At 45.9% G+C, this 24,947-nt stretch overlaps 1 long non-coding RNA gene across 2 annotated transcripts; it reads left to right on the top strand.

The window, feature by feature from the left end:
- The first annotated feature begins 1,222 nt into the window (after nt 1-1,222).
- LOC123070138 (uncharacterized) lies at nt 1,223-7,402 on the top strand. 2 transcript variants are annotated; one of them, XR_006433463.1, is made up of 6 exons: nt 1,223-1,691; nt 4,077-4,120; nt 4,242-4,385; nt 4,461-4,514; nt 4,615-4,727; nt 5,064-6,838. It is a non-coding gene; the product is annotated as an uncharacterized lncRNA (long non-coding RNA). The 2 variants fall into 2 exon arrangements; XR_006433462.1 differs by lacking the exon at nt 5,064-6,838 and adding an exon at nt 6,845-7,402 and having other exon boundaries at nt 1,227-1,691.
- Nucleotides 7,403-24,947: the final 17,545 nt, after the last annotated feature.

Genomic DNA, 24,947 nt, shown 5'->3' with positions numbered 1-24,947 from the left:
TGAGTTATCATTCCCTTGACATGGAGAAGGGCATTATAAAGTCGGTGTTAATTGTTAATGTAAGTCAGTCCTTCTAAAGCTTTTATCCTCAACTGCTGTTTAATTTGCTCATACTCCCTATCGTTTACTGCTGTTTAGTTTGTTGTTTCTACCAAAATGCATGTTCGCAAGAACCATAAGTTCTAATACTTGTAAAACCAAATTCCTTATTCATACCATGCACATTACTTAATACTCCCTATATGTATGCTTGTTTTTGTGGATCTATAATCCAGTGTGTGGTGAAGCTGCCCACGTTTGCTCCTTGTCATCTCCTGTTTTATCTTACTGATGTGGCTGATGATATGAACAACATGTCATGCACATTATCCAAAATAGATACAATGATTTTCTTTGCCCTTCATCTATGCTTGTTATGTTGACATGGTAATCCAGTACTGTGGTGAAGCTCCCCGCATTATGAATAACTAGCGGGTGCACCCGCGCAATTGCGCGGCTAGAGTAGTTTTTGTTATGTTTTATATATGGGACAGTTGATGTCTTCTGTTTGAGTGTATGGATTTGTACATATAGTGTATGTAATTTTATAATAATTTTTATTCACACCTTGTTCATTTTTACAGCCTCATTAATCATATTTATTTTCCAATTTCTCTATCTACTCTTATTTTAGTTTGGCTCACATTTTGTTCTTGTTTTTTATCCCGTTAAATGACATCCCTTTTGAATTGTTTATGGTAGTTTGAGAAATGCAAAAGTTGTTTATTTTCCAACATGAATTTTGGCATGTAATTTATATATATTTCCCTATCATTGAAAAATGTTTGTTGATTCTTACTAATCTTGCTGATTATCTACAGGTGAAAAATCTAAAGATTTAGATCATATGATCCTTTGAATAACAATGTATAAGTTTCATCTATTTTTTTCGGGAAGTCTAAGTTCCATATTTTAAGAGCATTTTTCACCGGCAAAAAAGAAAGCATATTTTTATGGTTTTTATGTTTGCTAGGATCTGTGTATTCGATACCAAGAACTAAAAAAAATATTGTACCCAATCTTGCATAGCCCATCTTGCATAGCCCATGTATCATGTGTCATGCCGAACGTACTTTTCTGTAAGCCCATGAGTGAAGATGATTACCACTCCATATAATATTTTTTCTAAGTAAAACAGCCTCTAGTCCCCAGTCCCAGTCATTTACATAGAACTCTCAGCCCTAAAAAAATATCTACATAGAACTCTCTCTCTCTCTCTCCATGAAAAAAAAGAACTCTCCTCTCCTCCCGTACGATCCCCACCAGGCTCCTCATACACATCCGCCATTTCTTCCGATTTGCCGCCGGCGAAGGACGGCGTCTCTGTGCCCCATCAGGAAACTAATCCTCACGCTATCCCAGATCCACATGTCGCTTCTTTTCTCCTGATTTTTCTTCCTTGGTGGTGGCACATGTGGCTGGGTGAGTGCGTGGATCTCGGCGAACTCGTCTACTCTGGCAACGCGGTCACGGAGATTTCCAGTGGGAACGCGGGCTACGCCGCTCAAACTTGTCGTGCCCGGAGGCTCTGGATGTTGGGGCCGCGGAGGCATTGAGGGAGCTCGCGGAGGAAGAAATATCTGCAAGACGTGAGTATCTTCTGTGAGTGGCTGTTAGCTGTTGCCCTCCTGCTGCCCGGACCTCTACCAAATGTAAGTGTTGTTTCAACCATATAAGTTTTTTTTGAAGTTGAATGATCTAGAAATCAGAATAAGATTTTATCTTTCCATTACTAAACAACTTTTCGTGTGAAATCAAAAATTATACCAAAACTTTGTGTGTGGAGAAGTGCACTTATACTTGTTTTCTGAATTCTGTAGTAGAGAACACAGTAAAGAAAACATATGGATCTGTTGGAATTAAGTCTAACTGAACCTAGCAAGAGACCCTTGCATTTAATTATTGATTGACAGTAAAAAAAAGGAGGTTTAGATGCACTTTTACTGAGGTAGGTAGCAAAAGCATCAGCTTAATGTGAAACATGCATGCGTCTAGCTACAGGTTAAGTTTTCAAGTTCAGCGATTTATGTGCGGCTATTTTTCTTGTTGGTTTCTTGCATCTTAATTACCACGTATAGGCACTGCTATATGGTGAACATATACAATGTTATATGGTGCACACACAAATGCAAGATCCGAATTAGCTACACATATGGTTTCTTATCTTGCTTATGGAATCTTGTCAGCTAATATGATTTCAGAATCATGTTTATCAAAGTGGTTATTATCCAAACTTTGTAATAAGATTTTAAAACTTTTGCCCATGTAGAGAGGAAGCTACATGTACACACTTGTTAACATCTATATGCATGAAAGCAGTGTATGGCAATAATAATATGCATTGTCATGTTCTTACTAAGGTCATGATTTACCTCTTCCACATCTCATCTCTCAGTGTCTGGCTATGTTTCTATATTGTTTTGAGAAATTGCTGCCATGAGATCAAGTCTAAACATTGTTCAGTCTCGCCTTATCATCTCGTTTCCTTTGCCCCGACATGTTATAATTGCATTCCTTGATTACGACAATACAGTTGCAATCATGCTAATCTTTTGGTTATTAATTACTATGTAACTTGCTCATCTAAGAAAATGTAACTACTCATTGAAAATTGCTAAAATATCCTTTCATTGTAATTTATAGAATTATTTTTTATGGACTTCATATAGAATATCTATGATTCTTTTGCAAACATTTTGTATTACCAAATTAATTTTAAAAATAATTTTTGTGGTGTTCACCAGATACAATGTTTTCTTAACTCATCTAGTGCAGATCCTGTGCGAATCTATGGATTTGATATTTCAATTAGTTGGGCGCTCATCGCTTTTGTATTCAATGCGCGGTAGTTTGATAAGTGTATGGGATATTTTGATGTGTTAGCTATGGTATTATAGATGTCTATGTTCTTATTTGTCGTGCAAGTACGGAGATAAGCTTGCATACATGTATGCTAGCTTTCCTGTTTGCATGCGTGCATGTGGGAGTTGCAAAACAGTGTTAAAAAAAGTTGCAAAAATAAGATTTGCATTCAATTAGAATCCTAGATAGACAGGGACACCAGCTCTTCCAAGTTCGGCATACATGTCCGGGAAAGACTCATATATATTTTCAATATTATTTGATAAGGCGTTTTTTATTTGGTATAGACCTTCCTGCCTTTTTTCGGCTGTGTATGTGCTTTTTATTCCTGAGAACAGACCTCTCGTAGTTTGCTCTTTTTAGTTGTTTTCATTTTCTAACTAATGTCTATGTATGCGTGTTGGACTCCCCTATACGTGTGTTATCTCAAAAAAGTTGGTGTGCTTTTTCTTTTTGAGTTGAAGTTGGTGTGCTTTTCTAACTAAAATGTGTACGTATGCATGTTGGACTTCCCTGTACGTCCTCTCTTGAAAAAAAAAGAATTCCTCGTACACATGTCAATGATCTATTGTGTACGCGCTCTATGTCTTACGTAACCTTTTCATCTTTAAAGCTCATCCGCTATAATAAGAATTAATGGAGTATATACTTTTAAATTAATAAGTGCCAATTGATTGTTGTCATACAGAAAGGAAGCTACACGTACACACTTGTTAACATCTGTATGCATGAAAGCAGTGTATGGCAATAATAATATGCATTGTCATGTTCTTATTTTGTGTTTACGAAAATAATAAGAAATCCAATCTATAACATCCTTTTTGTACAGTATTTCCGGCCATAAATCTAAAACATGGACGTCACACTTTTGGACCATACATTGTATTGTTTAATCATGATTATTTGGCCTTCATATGCATTTGTTTGTATAACAAAAAATTTGAAGATCGCTTTGTATACTATATTCTTTGCGCTATCTTCGCTTGGGTACTCCTGTTGTCAATCAACACCTTTAATCCTTCTCTGGTTGTGACTCCTTATAATGCTACATATAATTGCCCATGGAAGAAGACTTGCTTAGGCAAATATAGGCCCACCTTGTTTAGGGATTGACCTTGGCTTTTGGTTATGGTCATTGCGAAATAAACTGATAGAGGATATTGCCTTCTTTTCAGCACAAAGGGCCACTTTGAGTCGCTTGGTGACATAATGATTATAGGTATGTATACCTTGTCACCGACGTGTGTTCGTGTGATTATTTGTGCCTCAATGTACCTTTTTTCCCAGCTGTGTGATAGTCATTCTTGTGCCATTGCATAAACCGGCTGCTTGTTTCGTAGGAGCATCACCTGCAAACCTACCTTCAGTTTTAGCTCGTGGATTGGAATTCCTGGGAAGATCATGTTGCTAAGGAACTCTGTTGCACACATATTCTCCATTGTGTTGTAATTCATTGTTGCCTTGCACACAGTGTCCAAGTATAGGTATTTCATCTCTTCACTTTGTAATTGGCTCATTATGTAGTCATTTATCTTAACTGTTTCATTCCTTGGACACAGGATTGCTCTTTCTTCGAGAAATTCACGGTTACGATAGTTTTGCTGCAAGTTTGGGTACGTGCTTTTTACTATCTCTTCTTTGGGGTCTTCTCCTTTATGTAGAATTATGCCTTTAGGTATTCTTACCCAATCATCTCCGTTTTTTTCATCGCAGATCGTAATATCCATTCTGCAAATTCGGCCACATTTTGCTTTTCTATTGGATCTTCTGACAGACTTTAGCCGCATGTTTTGAGTTAGTCTAAATATTTCGAAGTACTTCCATAGGTATGACCTTTTGACCGAGGCATTTACTATCTGCTCTCTCTTTTCCTTTGTTATCACTTGAAGTATTTGTCTGAAGTCACCTTCTAGCACAACTTTCATGTCACCAAATGGGCTTTCTTCACTATTTTGGTTTGTGAACCTTAGAATATCCCTAAGGCTATTTTCTAGTGCATTGAAGCGGTGTTTGTTTGCCATAGGAGCCTCGTCCCATAGTATTAGTGAGGTCTTCTTTACCAGTTCAGCCAAATGTGAGCCTTGTTTTATTTCACATGTTGATTATTCCATGGTATTTATTGGAATGTGGAATCTTGAGTGCGCTATTCTTCCACCTTGTAGGAGCAAAGCTGCAACGCCAGATGATGCTAACGCAAGCACTTTCTTTCCCTCTGACCGTAGCTTCGTTGTAATTGCTTTCCATAGATAAATTTTGCCTGTGCCACTGTAGCCTTCTACAAATATCTATTTTCCAAGTCCTTTCTCAGTTGATTCCATTATTGCATCAAAGGTCATTTTCTGGCCATGGTTAACATTGCTTATTATGGTTTGGTGCTCATTCTTTAGTGCCTCCATGCCATAGCTAAGTTTTTCGTTTATCATTCTGTTCCCAAGTTCTTCAAGTTCTGTAGCATTTGGTAGTTCTTTATCTGGATAGCCCTTTAGTGTCTTTCCTTCTTGCCTCATTAGTTTCTCTATCTCAATCAGACCATATGCCTTTTCCTATGAATCAGTGAGCTGCAGCATAGGAAAGTTAAGGATAATTCTTATTTTGTACTAGATATCTTTATCAGTGCCTCCCATGTTGATTCCCTCAACATCTTTGGGCTGGTCACCTCACAATGTCATAAAATTGTGGTGAATAATTGTCGTAATTGTGTCCCTGAGCCCCAGCATTATGCTTCATTGATGCATTCAATCCACTCACTGTCGTCATCAAGAAATCCAAGCGCTTGGCATGCTTATTTGTATGTTGGGTGAACAGCTCCATTAACGGTTCCAATATCCTGAATGATGTGCATCCTTTCTTGGTGTTTAGAAGCATTCTCATATAATACCGGTTGCCACTTGCAGAGTGTGCATAGTAGATTCTCCCAATAGCGAAGCCCCTTTTCGGCTCCCCAAGTTTTGGTTTCGCTTTTCCATACAAATTTTGATGGGAATTCTGCATAGGTTAATTCTTTTCCCGCCTCATGTATTTCGTTTGCCTCCATCCACTCAGTGAACTTAGTACTCGTGGATCCTGGCCTTCTACTATCTTATCAATGTCAGTCGAGTCCAGAAAAATAACTTCTTGATCATTTTCAATGTGGAATGGTAGTCTCTTGACTGGTGGATCACGATGGTGTGTAGATCAAACTGGAATATCCGCCAGTATGCTCCAGTTGTTGATATGTATCTCATCTCTAGGTATTTCTTGATGTCATCATAGTCGTTTGCCGCATCTCTTTCCTTTAGTAAGGCCATTACCTGATCGTCATCTTTATAGATGTTCTTAAATAGGTACTTGATTGACCTGGGCCTGTTGCACCACTCGACATTTATGTGACCTTGGAATTGACCAAAAGGTTGCGGTTGTATGGTACGACAAATCTGTTGTTGAGCATTGCTCCTCCCTTTTTGATCTTCCTTCCATTGTCTCACCTTCTATATACTGGAAACCCATCCTCATGGATTGTGGTATCGACATTGTATCCTTTTGGGAAGTGTTTAGTGCATCTGTTGTCCATCATGCATGGTGATTTTGTATTTGCCTCTCTGCAAGGCCCGTGCATCATGAAATTTTCAACAGCTTCATATCCGTCCGGATCAACATCTTTGTCCGAGATCTCCGCACTGATTGTTTGGTCAATTTCTGATGATCCTTTGCACTTATATCATATCTGGGCTAATAAGCTCATCAGTGGTAGGATTGACTGAATACCACATTCGTATTTGTTTTACTTGATGAATGTTCCAGTTCCGTCCCCTTGTATTTAAGTCGCTCAACTTCTTGCATGTCATAGTGTTTTGCCTTGAATATTAATAGGGAACAATTTGTCAATTGATATAGTGTTTATAAAGATTCTATCCGGAGAAAATAAGACTGTTACTAACAATTACCAAATTATCTGATGATTTAGGCCAAAAGTGCTTTGGCGTCACTTCTTCCGAGGTCAATTGGAGTAGCTGGGCATGGCTTCGTCATGCGTTGAGTGTGCTTTGGCGTGACTTCGTCGGACGTAGAGTGAAGCGGCTGGAGGTGGCTTTGCGTATCAAACGTCGAGTTGCCTAGTTGCGTGTGATGTCTTCAAGCCATCTGAGTTGCCGAGTCGCGTGTGATGTCTTCAAGCCATCTTGGTTGCCGACTTCCAAATTTTTGGTGTTGCTTTTGCGGCCGGCTGTACTTTTTTATATATGGGTGGAGGTGCGTGGGTTGAGGTGGCCGAGCCGTGAAAGAAGATCAGAAACCTGTCTTTTTTTCATGTCTTGGTTCCTGTTTTGGAACTTCCTCACGTGAGGTCTGGTTAGGTCCAATCGTTGTCCTTATTTGTTTAGGTTTCCTACTATTTTTGCTTCCTTGACCCATTGATTAAAAGATTTTTTTTTCTGCGGGCTAGTTGACGATTTGGATGGAACCTATGTGCACTATTTGTACGTGGCATGTTATACTACTTGTACATGTACATATTTTTACGTTACGTTTGCATCTTTTAATCTCAGCCGTTAAAAGATAAAATAAAGGATCAAGATAATTTAATCTATGTGGACGCACGTAATGGCTTGTTTGCCTTTTGTTTTACGTATATAATAGATGCCAAATTATGCTATTGATATTTTGAATTTACTCTTTATTTTCTAATTTGAAATTGGATGGAATTGACAGCACAGTTATTGGATGGAATTGACAGCACAGATATAATTTGAAATTGGATGGAATTGACAGCACAGATATAATAGATGCCTTTTGTTTATACACGTGCAGAACCTGTCATCTCTCTGCTTTGTTTCAGGGTGATATGCCTGATGGCATGCACAAGTCTGCTAAAGGTTGTGCGACAAACCCAACATATATTGCAGCAAAGAAGGCAAAACATCTTAAAGATAGCGAGACAACCCCAAAGTCTTGTCTTGATGTAGTGTTCAAGTTACTTGAGACTAATAGTCAGACAAGCTCACAGAATTCGTTGTCTGAATCAGTTCGACTTCTTCAGTCCCAAGTTCTAGCAAAAAGGCATTCTATAACTCAACTTCGACTTGAAGTCCTATCTCTAAGAAAGATTGTGGAGAACACCAATGAGAACCCCATCGCAAAACAGCTACACCTGGAAGCTATGACCGACATGCTAGGCCGGTCTCACAGCCTTGCTCAGCAGCTTGCCCAGCAGTTCCCCCGCAAGGCTAACCTTTCTTGAACTGTCTTGGAAGTGGTCTCGGTTCAGTATTATTTTGTTACGCTGCAATGGTGCCCAGTTTTTGTAATCTGCTTCTTCGTTGCGCTTTATGATCACTGGTGGCGAACTTCGATGCCCAGTGGATGTAATATACCTTAAATCCTTTATTCTATTGTATAGGTTTATTCTTAGTTACTATGTCGTAATTTCTTTATTGTATAGAGTAGGTTTGTTCTTAGTTCCTACTAGTTACTCCCATCATTCGCTATCTGAAAAAAAATCAGTTGTAGTCGACATAGCCAAAACATTCGACTCAAACGGGCCTTGTTTTTAGCAGGCCACAATTGGGCCGGCCTGCGTCTTTCTTGGGCCCGAATGATAGGGGCCTTCACACATTGCGCCAGGCCCAAAGTTACACCGGCCTATATTTTAGTTGGGCTTTTTGCTGACCCAACGCTTAGTTTGGCCCAGGTAGCATTGGGCCATTAACAGGCTAAATATTGTACTGGCCTGTTACGGCCGAGATAAAACCACAGGCCTTTAGCAGGCCAAAATGCATGTTGGGCCTCAATTTTCACTAGTCGTCGACGGGCCTTCAGCAGGCCGAAATGTAGACCGGGCCTTTTTGGGCCTAGTTAGCTCACGGGCCGTTACCAGGCCGAAACATATCTCGGGCCTTAGTTGGCCCACTGATATCATGGGCCTTTAAGATGCCGAAAGCTTAGTACATGCATCAACGGGCCGAATTACGCGACAGGCCTATAACAGGCCCAAAGTCATGCTGGGCTTAACTATTGCCACCTTTAGCATGGGCCATTAGTGGGCCCGATGTCCCGTCGGACCATATATGGCCCATGGGTAGCACGGGCCATTCCCAGGCCGAAAGTCACACCGGGCTCAAATGGGCCCATGTCTACATCAGGCCTCTAACAGGCCGAAAGTCACTGGGCTGTAGTTGGGCCCAAATATTTGGCGAACAATTAACGGGCCAGATCTGGCTTCGGGCCGCAAATGGGTGCAATTATTGGGTGAACAATTAACGGGCCAGATTTTGCTTCGGGCCGCAAATGGGCCCAAATATTGAGCGAAATTAACGGGCCAGATCTGGCTTCGGGCCATAAATGGGCCTTTATTAAGCAGGACATTATTGGGCTGGTTCACTAGTACCTGATTAAGTACTATGGGCCTTTGACTGGGCCGGCCTTTTTAACCTATATGGGCCTCTGTTGGGCCCAACCACGTGTCGACGTATCATAGGCATGTCTCCTCCAATGGACGAGCCACATCTGGCCCACTGACGAGCTGACAGGTGTTCCCTTCAGCCAATCAGAATTTTACACGCGGAAATTTCCCATTGGTCAGGGCTGTTAACGGGTTATCAGATCCAAAATCCGACCCAATAGCTTAACGGCGTTCCGTTACGGTGGATGCCACGTGTCGGTCACCCTTGACGAAAGCACTTCTGTGACGCGCGATTTATCGTCATGGAAGTGGACACTTCCGTGATGATAATTTTGGTAATGTCATGGAACACTTCTACGACAGCACAGGTATGACTATCATGATTCTATCATAAAATCGTCATGGATGTACATGCATGACAAAAAACGCGACCTACTGTGACAAACACGTATCATCACGGAAGTGTATTTTTTTGTACTGGATATGCATGGCTGCAGATTGTGTCGCCGCAGTTGAGATTCTTCGGGTGGAGCTAGCCCGAGCCAAGGAGCAGGCCCCATTTAGCAATGCGGCTGCCGAAAAGGCATCAGCCGTGTTAAAGGCTGAACAGGATGCTCGGCGCCAAGACGAGGAGAAAATATCCACGATGGCGCGTGAACTAAAGGATGCCGCTAACCGCTATGAATTCATCGATAGGGATAACAAAGCCAAAACGGATGATCTTACAAGGCCTTACGAGAGGCAAAAGAAGCGTGGTCCGAATCTAGAGCGGCCCGGGAGGATATCCGGCAAGCTGGGGAGATCGCGGCTGGTAAGCCCTTTCTATTACAGCCAAAGTTCGGCGATCCGAATTATGCCCCACTTAATCAAGTGTGGAGTTCTACAGACGCGTTATTGGACCTGCCGAAGAGTGCTTCCGATGCGGCGCAGTTTTACCAAGCGCAAGAAGGGTATGCAACGGAGAAGCTTTTCTGGTCACGATTTGGTGCATCAAAGCGCCCGCTGCTGCTGAAAAAATAGATGCGGCGACTTGCATGATATCCGACACTGCCATGAAGGATGTCATAGACCGGCTGTGGCCGACCGAGCCAATTCCGGATAGTTATTTTTGTTTGGTGCGGCGACTTGCTGATGTAGTGCCGCGTATCGACGCTGTTAAGCGGTCAGTGTGTATTGAAGGTGCACGGATGGCGTTTGCCCGTGTCAAGACATACTGGGGGAAGATGAAAGCCATCGATGTTGAAGCGAAGAGTCCACCCAAGGGCAAGGACCATCATGCACCGGAGCATTATTTCGAGGATGTCTTAGAGGCTGCCCGCTTGATAGAGGGCCAATGTTCGAAAGACATAATATTCGAGTGAAGTGTATGGAAATTGTAAAAGACGATTTTATAATAAGTCTATTTTCTATTTTAGTTTCACCTAAAGGCTTTTCTTCCTCCTGTGCGGCCGTTTTTGTATAATCTAAAAGTTTTTCAGTCGTCGGCTTCAGCCCCCTCGTATGAAATATGGGTGTGTTCAGAAAAGCATTTGACCACTCTTAACCCAACGTCTTGGTCCATGAAGGAGGTGTCAATGCGGCGAACCAAGCAATCAGACTATAGGGTGTTAACACTTTCACTTAGCCATAGGAGTTTTATGGTGGGTCTACAATATAGCCCCTGGTATGCACGCGACTTATTCCAATACGATGCGTTACATATTTGACCTGAAAAAAGGTCCTTTGTATGACACGGAGGGAATCACAAAAGATTCCGATAAGCCGTCGAGTGGTTGAACAGCTCTCGCCGCATCATGACAGTCAGTTTTCGGCTTTTTCTATTGAGGTGCTTCACCATATGAACCGGAAGCACAATCGCATTAGTTCTCCCTTTACTACCCTAGCCGATAGAGTGGAACGTAAGGTAGCAAGCACAGGAGCCGGGCAACCCAACTATTGACCCAAGACATGATTCGGAGATGATGCATATAAGGAGAAACTCGTGACGCCGAAGTATGCAATAAAGCTGTTCGGACTTGTCGGCAACTCATTTGTTCCCATACCGAGCCCCTGGCAAGTTACGCCGAGGTGTATGTGTGAAACAGCCACAGCAGCAAAATTCAGTTCTTTAGAAAAAAACAAACGCTGGATGCGGATTATTTTTACAGGGACCTGAGTGATATGCCAATCATTATTATATAGATAACAAAGCCACAACCCTTGCTATTTGACATGCCAGGGGTCAAAGGCTGAGGAAAAAGGCACTTTACAGGCTCGAAATAGAGAGTGCGGTCTACAAAAAGTTATTTTGGACCTCTTGTCGCACGTCTGCGCCGCCTGTCCTCGGTTAAGGGTCTCCTTGACAGGAATAGCCTTTGGATGAGTGTACGAAACCGAACTCTGATAGAGTCCGTGAGATGACAAGCCTTTGAGCCACCTGTGGAGAGGATAATAAAAAAGAAAAAGTACTTAGAAAAATAGGGGAGGTTATGGGAGTGCTTGCAGGCCCATCCATATTGTGCTTCCGCCGATGCCCAGGATATTTTAAGTGCATAATTATGTATGCATGGTACCGACTTTGCAGGCATATTAGGCGAACAGCGGAAGCCGAATTGCTTGTCCAGTATGGACATTGATCGGTCATGTTGAATGGATACCGGCGGCTTAATGGCCGATGAGTTATGCGGTGTGATAAGGCCGCTCTATAGTTCGGCTGAGGTAGCCATAGTATGGTCTTCTATACGGAGGGAGTGTTCCGTGCGTTCCCCTGTAGGGGTGTGTGTCACATATACCATATTCATTGTTTTTACTTCGGGGGAAAACTGCTTCTGACCCCCGGCGTTTGGTTGGTGAGTCTCTTTGTCGTCGCTGTCGCCGGGCGGCCTCTTCCCCTTGTGTTCGGCATTTAACTTGTCGGCCTGTTTGAAGACCCAACAGCTTTTGTTGGTGTGATTAGCTGGTTTATTAGGGTGGCCATGAATCTGGCAGGGCCTACCCAATATCTTGTCTAAATTGGATGGTCCATCTCTATTTATCGTGAATGGCTTTTTTGATTGGCTGGGTTCCCTCATCTGAGCGAGACCTAAGATCGGAATGAACAGCAGTCGAAACTTATTGCGACGTTTGTATTTATTGCATCGTGGCTTCCCATTGCCGTCTCATACTTCAGAAGTGCCCGGATAGCTGGCGCTATTGCTTCTACGAGCGAGCCAGCTATCTTCTCCGGTGCAAAAGCGGGTCATTAGAGCGGCAATGGCTGACATGGATTTTGGTTTTTCCTGACCAAGGTGGCGGGCAAGCCACTCATCCCGGACACTATGTTTGAAGGCCGCTAGGGCTTCTGCGTTCGCACAGTCTACAATTTGGTTCTTTTTAACTAAGAACCTAGTCCAGAGCTTCTTAGCTGACTCTCCAGGTTGATGGATAATGTGACTTAAGTCATCGGCATCCGGTGGCCGGACATATGTAGCTTGGAAGTTGTCGTGGAAGGCGTCTTCCATATCCTCCCTGCTGCCAATAGAGTTTTCAGGCGGACTGTTTAACCAGTGTCGAGCTGGTCCTTTGAGTTTTAATGGGAAGTATTTGATGTCATGAAGGTCGTCTCCGCGGGCCATATGGATATGGAGAAGACAACCCTCGATCCACACCGCAGGATCTGTTGTTCCATCGTATGATTCAATATTTATGGGTTTAAACCCTTCTGGGAATTCATGATCCATTACTTCGTCAGTGAAGCAAAGAGGGTGTGCGGCGCCTCTATATCAGGCCACGTCGCGACGTAGCTCCGATGGAGTCCGTCTGTGGTTTTCTGCCCGGGCGTGACTAGGTTTGTCACGTCTCGTCACCGCGTGTCGAGGCACATCCTCGCGATCCGTAGATCAATCTGGTATGACCTGCTCTATTGTCCAGGTCCTGCTGAAGGTCATGTGTATAACCCCAAGTTGTTTTATCTCCATTTCTACGTTCAGGTGGGGCGGGCTGCTGTTCGGCTTCAATTGCCGCTTTATCCCGACTGCGTGGTGGTCGGTCCGCCGCATTGTCCCGACCGCGTGATGGTCGATAGGCCGCATTGCGTGAGGGAGGTACGGGCTCCGGTGCCTCCTCGTCCAACTGAGGTAGCAATTTGCGCTTCGGGTAACTCTTGGTTGGGTGCTTGAGGCCGTATTCTTCGGCTGCCAGGACATCAGTCCATCTGTCATTGAGCAGATCTTGGTCAGCTTGAAGCTACTGCTGCTTCTTCTTCAGGCTCCTTGCAGTGGCTATTAGCTGGCGCTTGAAGCGCTCCTGCTCAAGAGGTTCCTCAGGGACAATGAAATCCTCGTTGCCGAGGCTTACCTCATCTTTGGAGAGCAGAAGATAATTATCGTCCTCTCGGTCGTCATGTAGGGCCTGTTCATCTGGGCTAACTTTCCCGTCTTCCCGTTCCTCCTGTTCGGAGGTTGCCTCAATGGGGTCTTCATTGTTTTCGGCATCGCCCGGAGTATTATTTTCTCCGGTGCCAGTATTGATGTCTTTTGAACGATGTGACTTAGAGCGGTGCCACGGGCGTCGGCATTTGGGCTGCGTATCAGGGGGTTTATCCTCAACTGGATCTTCTTTGTCATTGTTGTTAGTTTCTTCAGGTGTATCCACCATGTACACATCGCAGGAAGAAGTGGTCGTCCAGCGGCCTGTAAATGGCGGGTTTTGGCCCTGCTCCTCATCGGCATCGTCATCCATACCATCGATGTCTTCGGAGCCGTAATCTGGCATGTCGGTTAAGTCCTCGACGGTGGCTATGGAGTGGGTGGCAGGTGGGAAGTGAAATTCTCCATCATCAGCCTCCAGTTCGAACCGGACATAATTCGGCTGTGAGTCCCCCGCCAAGGATAGATTTTTTAATGAGTTTAGCACGTCGCCAAAAGGCGAGTGCCGGAAGATGTCCGCAGCGCTGAATTTGATGATCGATGACCGACCAGGCTCGTCGTCCGCGGACGCACATGGTTCTGAACTTATAGCTGGAAACGAGTCTGGGGTTCCGGAGACACAGATATCCCACGATGTTAAGTCTGTGTGAGGCTCCAACACTGCGAAGTCTGCGGCCTCTATGGCGGGGTTGAGCTTCCCGTCCTCGGATGGCACGATCTGTTCCGGATCTAATGCCAGGGCAGCCACAGGAGCTATTTCCTGGTTATGGTCCGATGACAGATTTAAGTCATGTTCATCGAGGTGACAGCGAGCGGCCCCCGCGGTCTCGAATCCGTCGAAGATCAAGTCTCCGCGGATGTCCGTGACGTAGTTCAAGCTTCCAAATCTGACCGGGTGGCCAGGGGCGTAGCTATCAATCTACTCCAAATGGCCAAGCGAGTTGGCCCGCAGTGCGAAGCCGCCGAACACGAAGATCTGCCTGGGGAGGAAGGTTTCGTTTTGGACAACGTTGTTGTAGACGATTGAAGGAGCCATCAAACCTTTTGGGGACGGCATAGTGGAGCTCTCAATGAAAGCACCAATGTCAGTGTCAAAACCAGCGGATCTAAGGTCTATGGTAACAGGAGACAGGGGACACAACGTTTACCCAGGTTCGGGCCCTCTCTATGGAGGTAATACCCTACTTCTTGCTTGATTGATCTTGATGAATATGAGTATTAAAGGAGTTGATCTACCACGAGATCGTATGGCTAAAACCCTAGAAGTCAAGCCTGTATGACTATGATTATCATTATCCGTCCTTCGGACTAAGCCCTCCGGTTTATATAGACACCGGAGAGATCTAGGGTTACATAAGGTCGGTTAAAGAGAAAGGAATCTTCATATTTGGTCGCCAAGCTTGCCTTCCACGCCACGGAGAGTCCCATCCGGACACGGGTGAGAGTCTTCGGTCTTCATATCTTCATAGCCCATCAGTCCGGCCCATGGCTAATAGGCCGGACGCCCGAGGGACCCCCTAGTTCAGGACTCCCTCAGCCACCCTCATCGGTCTCCATGGTGACGAACTCTTTCAAGCCCTGGTGGCCCTGTAGGTGCCGGAGGTCGCGGCAAAGAATGTGCACCTCGAGGCCGCGCTGGCCGCACAGCGCCTCGCCATGCAAGAAACTATCGAGCTGCACATCCACGTCTACAAGGAAATCGTCTACATAGGCCACTACAAGGCCAGCGAGGACAGAAAGACGTTGGCCTTCTTCCGGCGGCTGGAATCTTTGGACGACATTGTTTAGAAGCACGTCGACCTGGCCACGAAACCCGCTGCTACTTAGCTGCCGTTCGGTGGGCCGGCGCCCTGGGTCGAGGAGGTAGACGTCGTCGATGGATGCATCTCTTCTTCTTGCCTCCTGTAACCAACACTACATTGCCTCGTGGACTTAATGTTTTATTAGTATAGTACTCCCTCCATTCCCAAATATAAGTCTTTCTAGAGATTCCAACAAGTGACTACATATGAAGCAAAATGAGTGGATCTACACTCTAAAATATGTCTACATACATCCATATGTTGTATTCCATTTGAAATATCAAAAAAGGCTTATATTTAGGAATGGAGGGAGTATATGGCATTTTTATTCCAGTCGTAACGTTTTCACTGTGAGGTGGGGGCGCAGTTGAGCAAACCGACCATCGGCCAATCCCCACCCCACCCACCGGGCGTCGACTGGGTTTAGAATTAGAAGAGAGAAACGTGGGAGAAGAGCTAGCTATATCACATACGCTGTTGTCAGATGGGACTCGTGTTGATAGAATAGGGAGTACTGAGCACTCGTACCTCTTTTTTTTGAGGAAAAAAGTAGTTGTATGTCTAGTACCACTAGTTGGGTGCGTGCGACCTATACCTGTCATCACTTTAGGTCTCATTTTCGAACCGCAGCTACGCTTCACAGTACATGTTTTTTCACGCATTTATCCTACTATATGTACTCCTAGGCTATTTCCACGTGCTCCCTTTCGCTGACATGTGGGATATAAAGCATCTAGATCATAGTTCATGCACGACTTGGAGCATATGCCAGGGTACTTTACATTTCAGACCTCACAAATTACATGCAAACCCCCCATAGAAGAATAAATTAATAAATGAATTACTTCATGAAATCGGATTATTTTCGTAGACACCAGAGCACGTTCATAAGAAGCGACCAGACCTAAACCAGTCTAAGGGCCTCTTTGATTTGCAGGATACTGCAAACACATGAATGGGGAAAGTATGATGGCGATGATCCGAGACGAGGAGAGCTCTAACTCAGTTAGAGGTTAGAGTTAGATTCTAACCCTGAACTAACTCTAAACCAAAGAGGTGTATGGATGGCAGTGTTAGATTGACAATAAATGCTCTTTCTCAATCATTTGACTACTTTGGACCCTATTTCCTGCCTGATTTGGTGTGGTCGGCTCTTGTTTGGCCTCCTCCCACTCACAATTGACATAAACGAACCATCTTTACAAATCAAGTATGCAAAACATTATAAATTTTACTTTGTCCATACAAATGAGATATCCCACTTAAACATACAAGTCGTCAATCAAGCTTCACAAGAAAAATACACTCCATGAAACAAAGCATGAGCTAACTCATCACAGAAGTCATTAGCGATAGGGAGGGAGCCCAGAGCCCCTCACGCACCCGGGGAGGATCTCGTCATCGTCACTCTGGAGGAAGGCTCAGTAGAGCTCAAGCCCCGAGAACCCTTCCGACGCTGGCGCTTGCGAGTTGAGGTCGACACCAACATGGGTAGCAGGCCCGCTTGCCGACGACTATGAACCGAATCTTTGGGCCTCTAGAAATAATTTCTACCTCTTGAGCATGCGTTGGTTTTCCCTTGAAGAGGAAAGGGTGATGCAACAAAGTAGCGTAAGTATTTCCCTCGGTTTTTGTGAACCAAGGTATCAATCCAGTAGGAGACAATGCACAAGTCACCTAGTACCTGTGCAAACAATCAAGAACCTTGCAACTAACACGATAAAGGGGTTGTCAATCCCTTCACGACCACTTGCAAAAGTGAGATCTGATAGAGATAGTAAAGTAAATATTTTTGGTATTTTTGTTGTATAGATTGGAAAGTAAAGATTGCAAAATAGTAAACGAGATTCGATGTAAATAAAAGAGATGCAATATAATAAGAAAGAGAACCGGGGCCATAGGTTTCACTAGTGGCTACTCTCAAGATAACAGATATTACGGTGGGTGGACAAATTACTGCCGAGCAATTGATAGAAAAGCGCATAATTATGAAGATATCTAAGGCAATGATCATGAGTATAGGCATCACGTCCGTGTCAAGTAGTCTGAAATGATTCTGCATCAACTACTATTACTCCACACATCGACCGCTATCCAACATGCATCTAGAGTATTAAGTTCATAAGAACGGAGTAACACATTAAGCAAGATGACATGATGTAGAGGGATAAACTCAAGCAATATGATATAAACCCCATCATTTTATTCTCGATGGCAACAATACAATACGTGCCTTGCTGTCCTACTGTCACTGGGAAAGGACACCTCAAGATTGAACCCAAAGCTAAGAACTTCTTCCATTGGAAGAAACATCAATCTAGTAGGCCAAACTAAATCGATAATTCGAAGAGACTTGCAAAGATATCAAATCATGCATATAAGAATTCAGAGAAGAACCAAATAATATTCATACATAATCGAGATCATAAATCCACAATTCATCGGATCTCGACAAACACACCACAAAAGAGTATTACATCGAATAGATCTCCAAGAGCATCGAAGAGAACTTTGTATTGATGATAAAAGAGAGAGAAGAAGCCATCTAGCTAATAACTATGGAACCGAAGGTCTGTGGTAAACTACTCACGCTTCATCGGAGAGGCTATGGTGTTGATGTAGAAGCCCTCTGTGATCGATTCCCCCTCCGGCAGATCACTGAAAAAGGCCCCAAGATGGGATCTCATAGGTACAGAAGGTTGCGGCGGTGGAAAAGTGGTTTTGTGGCTCCCCCTGATGATTTTAGGGTATAAGAGTATATATAGGCGAAGGACGTACGTCGGTGGAGCTACGAGGGGCCCACGAGGGTAGGGGCGTGACTACCCCCCTGGGCGCGCCCTCCTGTCTCATGGCTGCCTCATTGCGTCTCCGACTTCATGTCCAAGTCTGCTGGTTTGCTTTTGATCCTAGAGACACCATCGCGAAGGTTTCATTCCGTTTGGATTCCGTTTGATATTCCTTTTCTATGAAACACTAAACTAGGCAAAAGAACAGAAACTGGCACTCGGCCTCCGGTTAATAGGTTATTTCTGAAAATAATATAAAAGAGCATATTAAAGCCCTTTAAACATACAAAACAGATAATATAATAGCATGGAACAACCAAAAATTATAGATACGTTGGAGATGTATCAAGCATCCCCAAGCTTAATTCCTGCTCGTCCTCGAGTAGGTAAATGAGAAAAACAGATTTTTTTTTTCATGTGGAATGCTACCTAACATATTTATCAATGTAATTTTCTTTATTGTGGCATGAATGTTCGGATCCGAAAGATTCAAGACAAAAGTTTAATATTGACATAAAAATAATAATACTTCAAGCATACTAACAAAGTAATTATATCTTCTCAAAATAACATGGCCAAAGAAAGTTCATCCCTATAAAATCATATAGTTTGGCTATGCTCCATCTTCGTCACACAAAATGCTCAAATCATGCACAACCACGATGACAAGCCAAGCAATTGTTTCATACTTTCGTATTCTCAAACTTTTTCAACGCTCACGCAATACATCAGCGCCAGACATGGAAACAACACTATAGGTGGAATAGAGTAGTGGTTGTGGAGAATACCAAAAAGAGGAAGATGGTCTCACATCAACTAGGCCTATCAACGGGCTATGGAGATGCCCATCAATAGGTATCAATGTGAGTGAGTAGGGATTGCCATGCAACAGATGTACTAGAGCTATAAATATATGAAAGCTTAGCAAAAGAAACTAAGTGGGTGTGCATCCAACTTTCTTGCTCATGAATACCTAGGGAATTTGAGGAAGCCCATTGTTGGAATATACAAGCCGAGTTTTATAATGAAAATTTCCCACTAGTATATGAAAGTGACAAAATAAGAGACTCTCTATCATAAAGATCATGGTGCTACTTTGAAGCACAAGTGTGGAAAAAAGATAGTAGCATTGTCCCTTCTCTCCTTTTCTCTAATATTTTTTTGTTTGGGCCTTTGGCCTCTTTTTTTATTTGGGCTGTCGGTGTCAAAACCGGTGGATCTCGGGTAGGGGGTCCCGAACTGTGCGTCTAGGCGGATGGTAACCGGAGACAAGGGACACGATGTTTTTACCCAGGTTCGGGCCCTCTCGGTGGAGGTAAAACCCTACTCCTGCTTGATTAATATTGATGATATGGGTAGTACAAGAGTAGATCTACCACGAGATCAAGGAGGCTAAACCCTAGAAGCTAGCCTATGGTATGATTGTTGTTCGTCCTACGGACTAAAACCCTCCAGTTTATATAGACGCCGGAGAGGGCTAGGGTTACACAGAGTCAGTTACAATGGTAGGAGATCTACATATCCGTATCGCCAAGCTTGCCTTCCACGCCAAGGAAAGTCCCATCCGGACACGGGACGTAGTCTTCAATATTGTATCTTCATAGTCTTGGAGTCCGGCCAATGATGATAGTTCGGCTATCCGGACACCCCCTACTCCAGGCCTCCCTCAGTAGCCCCTGAACCAGGCTTCAATGACGACGAGTCCGACGCGCATATTGTCTTCGGCATTGCAAGGCGGGTTCCTCCTCCGAATAATTCATAGAAGATTTCAAACACCAGGATAGTGTCCAGCTCTGCAAAATAAATTCCACATACCACCGTAGAGAGAATAATATTTACACAAGTTCAATCTGCTGACATATTTCGTGGCATGACGTCACACCACGGCCAAGCCTTTACTCGAATCGTTTTTATTGTTCCACCTCAGCGCGTTTAGCGAAGCGGTTTCCTTGGCACGTCTTGTCAAAGCAGAGATCATGTCCCCTTAATCTGGGATTCTCATCAATGCGGACGTGGGTAACCCAACCGCGCCATTGATTGCGGCGCTTGGGAGATAAGCGAGTTTTACCGGGCTGGTGGGGACGCATAGTTTTGTCCGCCCATATATAAGGGGATAAGGATCCACCTTTTTACCTACGCCTTCTTCCTCCTTTGCTTATCCATCTCCGCGCACTCGAGCTCCAGCGCCCAAGTCCGCACATCTCACCTCCACCCTCTCCAACCATGTCCGGAGCAGGAGGCAAGTGGATGGCCTCCTCCGTCACGGAGGGGCACATCAAGAAGCTGCGCAAGGCCGGATATTTATCCGGCGATATCGCGCACCGGCTCCCCGATTAGGGGCAGCTCATCCCCACCCCCAGGCCCCATGAGAGGGTGGTGTTCCTTCCCCATTTCCTCCGCGGACTGGGATTCCCACTCCATCCATTTGTCCGGGCGCTCATGTTCTACTACGGCCTGGATTTCCATGATCTGGCCCCGAATTTTATCCTCAACATCTCGGCGTTTATCGTCGTGTGCGAGGCCTTCCTCTACATCCAGCCCCACTTCGGCATATGGCTAAAGACTTTTAATGTCAAGCCGAAGGTAGTGGGCGGCCGTCAAGCGGAATGCAGAGGCGCCATGGTGGGCAAGATGCCCAACATCACCTGGCTTGAGGGTGCCTTCGTGGAAACCATCGAAGGGTGGCAATCGGGGTGGTTCTACATCACTGAGCCGCGTGACCCTGAATGGGCAGCGGCCCTCGAATTCAGATCGGGCATCCCCACACGGCTCACCTCCTGGAAAGAGAAGGGCCTGTCGTGGGGCGATTCGGAGGAGCTGACCGGACTCCAATCCTATCTCCAAACCCTGGTGAACAAGAAGCTCAAGCTTGTCCACGTAGTCCAGGTCATGCTCATCCGCCGGATTCTCCCGTGCCAACAGCGGGATTTCAACTTGTGGGAGTTCGATCCGGCACAGCACCAGACCTTGAGCAGGCTCTTCGACACTACGTACGAAGAGGCCTGGAGGGTGCTGTTCAAGGGCGCCGAGGCTCCCGCATCCGATACCGAAGATCGTGGATTCAGCTCGCAGCGTCAGGCTGGCGAGGTAAGCTATATTACCCTTTACGGGACACTTGTTTTCCATAGTTTGATTCTATGCAGGATCTAAACTCCCATTACCTTTAATAGGCCTGGCAGAAGACATCCGGGCAGGTTAACTGTCCGGCTCCCCTTCCAGAAGACCCAGCGGACGCCCGTTTGACGGGGCTGCTGGTCCCGGCGCCCTACGTGGTGCCGGAGAAGAAGGCCAAGAAGAAGGCCACGGGAACCCGGAGGAGTTCCCGGCGCCAGGTGTTATCGGACTCATTGTCCGATGACTCCGAGGCGGACTCCTCCCACGAAGACGAGGAGGATAAGAAAGAGGCCTCTCACCCAGCGGGGGGAGAGAAGTAGAGGAAGGCTTCCCCAACGGGGGAGGCCAAAGGGTCCAAGAAGGGAAGGACCCTTCTTCCGGACTGTTCCACTAATGCCGACGACGGCGAAGTGGAGTGGCCCTCTAGGGCCAAGCCCCTGGCGTGATCGTAAGTGTCCGGATTCCGGAATAACTCATAATTTTTCTTTCGTCGCATAGTGTCTTCTAACGCCGAATACAACCATGTAGTCTGCCCAAGGACGATCTCCCCGCTTCGTCGAGCGGGTCCCTAGGCTCGTCGGATGTGAATAGTGCTTCACTTCCGACCGCCTCCTCCCCCCGTGACACAGACGACGCCAAGGTGGGGTCCCAGAAGGGGACCAGCCAGGAGAAGGAGGCCCTGGAGGTGCCGCAGGGCAACCTCCCGGACTTTGGACCGGACTCCGCACCGGAGCCTTTGGTGGTTCCGGAGTCCGGCGGGCGGCCCCTTCGTGAGAGGGGTAAGACAGCGATGCCGGTGGCCTCCGTCCAACCGGAGGCGCCGGATAACTTGCTGGAGGCGCTCAACAGCGCTTCCATTGACAAGGAGCACAACACTGAAGGAGCACAACACTGAAGGAGGACAAGGAAGGTAAGTAACACCTTATTAAAGTTGTACCTTACAGAAAAGGATTTTGGTTGCAAAAAATGACAGGAATAACGTGGGTACTCCAGGGGCTACGAACGAGGTGGCGACCCTGAAGGAGGCGGTGTCCGTGGCCGAACAAAATGCGGCCACGGAATGCACCGAGCGAGAAAAGCAGGAGGCGCGGGTGGCGGAGGTACGACAAGAGCTCCAGGCTCTCGTGGAAAAACACGAGAGTTTGGAGCGTGACTCGAAGACTCGAGAGTCCGAGCTCGCGCCGGCTCTTGATAGTGCCAAAGACGCTAAGGCCGAAGCCCAAAAGGCCCTCCAGGAAATCGAGGCAGTAAAGAAGATAGCGGCGGGTAAGGCATTCTTCATGCAAAGCAAGCATGTAAAAGTGAATTACTTGTTACTTACCTGAATTCGGAGCTCTCCAGGAGCGTTCGCAGATCTGCCCCGTAGCGTGTCTGATGCTGCCGCATTCTATAGAGACAAGGAGGGGAGGTCGACGGAAAAGGTGTTCTGGTCTCAGTATGCTGAGGCCGGACATCCGGTGCCCCTGAGAGACCAGCTGAAGCAGCTGGTCGAGCTCCACAAGGTGGCCGAACAGGCAATAAAGGGCCTCATAGTTTGGCTGTGGCCCAAAGAAGCCATGCTTGGGAGCTACTTCGGTCTGGTGCGGCGGCTGGTGGACGCCTGTCCATGGGTTGACGTCATCAAGCACTCCACCTGCATTGAAGGTGCCCGTCGGGCCCTTGCCCGCGCTAAGGTGCACTGGGCAAGATGGGCGCCGAGAAGCTTGTGACGAACGCGCCACCACCGGGCAAGGAGTATCGCACGCCCGAGATGTATTATAAGGGTGTCCTGAAGGGTGCCCGCATTATTGCGGGTGAATGCTCCAAAGATGTAATTTTTGAGTAGACTCGCATTTTGTTATCCTGTGCGCTGAAAACTTTGTTCAAATGCGCTAAGCAACGCTTGTTAATTTAAAATATTACCTTCTGTGCAGCCGTTTATCAAATCTGAGAGATGGCAAGTCGTTGGCTTCGGCCCCCATGCCTCGAGTGCTGGGGTGTTCGGGATAAACTTGAGTGCTCTTGTTCCCATTTTTGGGTCCTTCTAGGGAGGCGCTCAACGCAACGAATGAGGCAACCGGACTTATAATGCTTCAACACTCTCACTTAGCCATAGAATTCTATAATTTTAAACCTCGGTGAAGCCCCTAGTGTTCGGAAGGCCGAATTCGGGGCGCTATACACGCCTGGGCCGGACAAAGCCGGTTCCTCGCTCTAAGCGGCATAAGTATTTAGGGACTCGAAGAAACCTCTCGAACAGCGATCGGCTCTCACCCCATCATGAAGGTCAGTTTTAGCTTTCTCCACTGAGGTGCTCAACCCAGCTCAACTGGGGCACAATCGCAGTGGTTCTCCCAGCGGTACCTTAGCCGATATAATGGAACGTAAGGTACCAAAACATGGGAGCCGGGCAAACCCAACTATTGACCCAAGACATGATTCGAAGCCGATGCATATAATGCTATAAGTTCGGGGTGCCGCACTTGTGAAAGTGTTCGGACTTATCAGACCATAATTTGGGGAACTGAAGCCCCTGGTGTATTTGGCCGTACCAAAGCGTACGGGTGCAACATGTCATAAGTGAACATATATAAAAAGGAATGCAATGATAGACGAAAAGCGATGCATTGTTTCTTCAAAAAATACTGCAATGAAGGCAGAACGATAAAAATAGTGCGATAAGCAAGGGGTGGGATTATTTAACATGTCCCCCTCCAGGGATAGGCTGTGGAATGATATGTAAAACAGGTATAATGCTCGTAATGGAGACCACCTGGATACTCGTCGTAGCTTTCTGCTTCCCTGGCTGTTGCATCGTGAGTGTGGCAGATCTACTACTAGACAGGGCTTCTAGAAAACGGAGTCCTGGGAATAAGAAGAAAAAAAAGAATGACAAATTTGGGAGCCCCTGGTGTGGTTTATCCGCACTCTGGGCCTGCCGTGGTCATGCCCCTCCCCTTATGCCCATGGTATCTCCAGAGCGTAATGATGTACGCGTGGTACTGGTCTCGCGCTTTCGCGAGGGCTGGGGTTGGGGCCGCATTGCTACGCGTGCTCGGAACGTGCCAAGTGGTCTTGTTGTAGATTACTCCAGGCGCGCTTGGCGGTGTCCGGTCGCTTAACGGCCGGACTCGAGAATTGCCTTAAGAGGCTGCTCTGCACTTCCGCCGGGAGAGCCGTTGTATGCTCCTCCGTTCGAAGAGAGCGTTCGGTGTTTCCATTGACCGTGATGACTCCTGGAGGGCCTGGAATCTTGAGCTTGAGGTATGCGTAGTGCGGCACCGCATTGAACTTTGCAAATGCGGTTCGTCCGAGCAGTGCATGATAGCCGCTGCGGAACGGGACTATGTCGAAGATTAGCTCCTCGCTTCGGAAGTTATCCGGGGATCCGAAGACCACTTCAAGTGTGACTGAGCCAGTACAATTGGCCTCTACACCTGGTATGACACCTTTGAAGGTCGTCTTTGTGGGTTTAATCCTTGAGGGGTCTATGCCCATCTTGCGAACTGTATCCTGATAAAGCAGGTTCAGGCTGCTGCCGCCGTCCATCAGGACTCTAGTGAGGTGAAATCCGTCGACGATTGGGTCTAGAACCAATGCAGTG

The sequence above is a fragment of the Triticum aestivum genome, chromosome 3B (assembly GCF_018294505.1).
Source record: "Triticum aestivum cultivar Chinese Spring chromosome 3B, IWGSC CS RefSeq v2.1, whole genome shotgun sequence".
NCBI lineage: Eukaryota > Viridiplantae > Streptophyta > Magnoliopsida > Poales > Poaceae > Triticum > Triticum aestivum.
The sequence above is the reverse complement of the archived record's forward strand: the minus strand, read 5'-3'. Positions and strand labels throughout refer to the sequence as shown.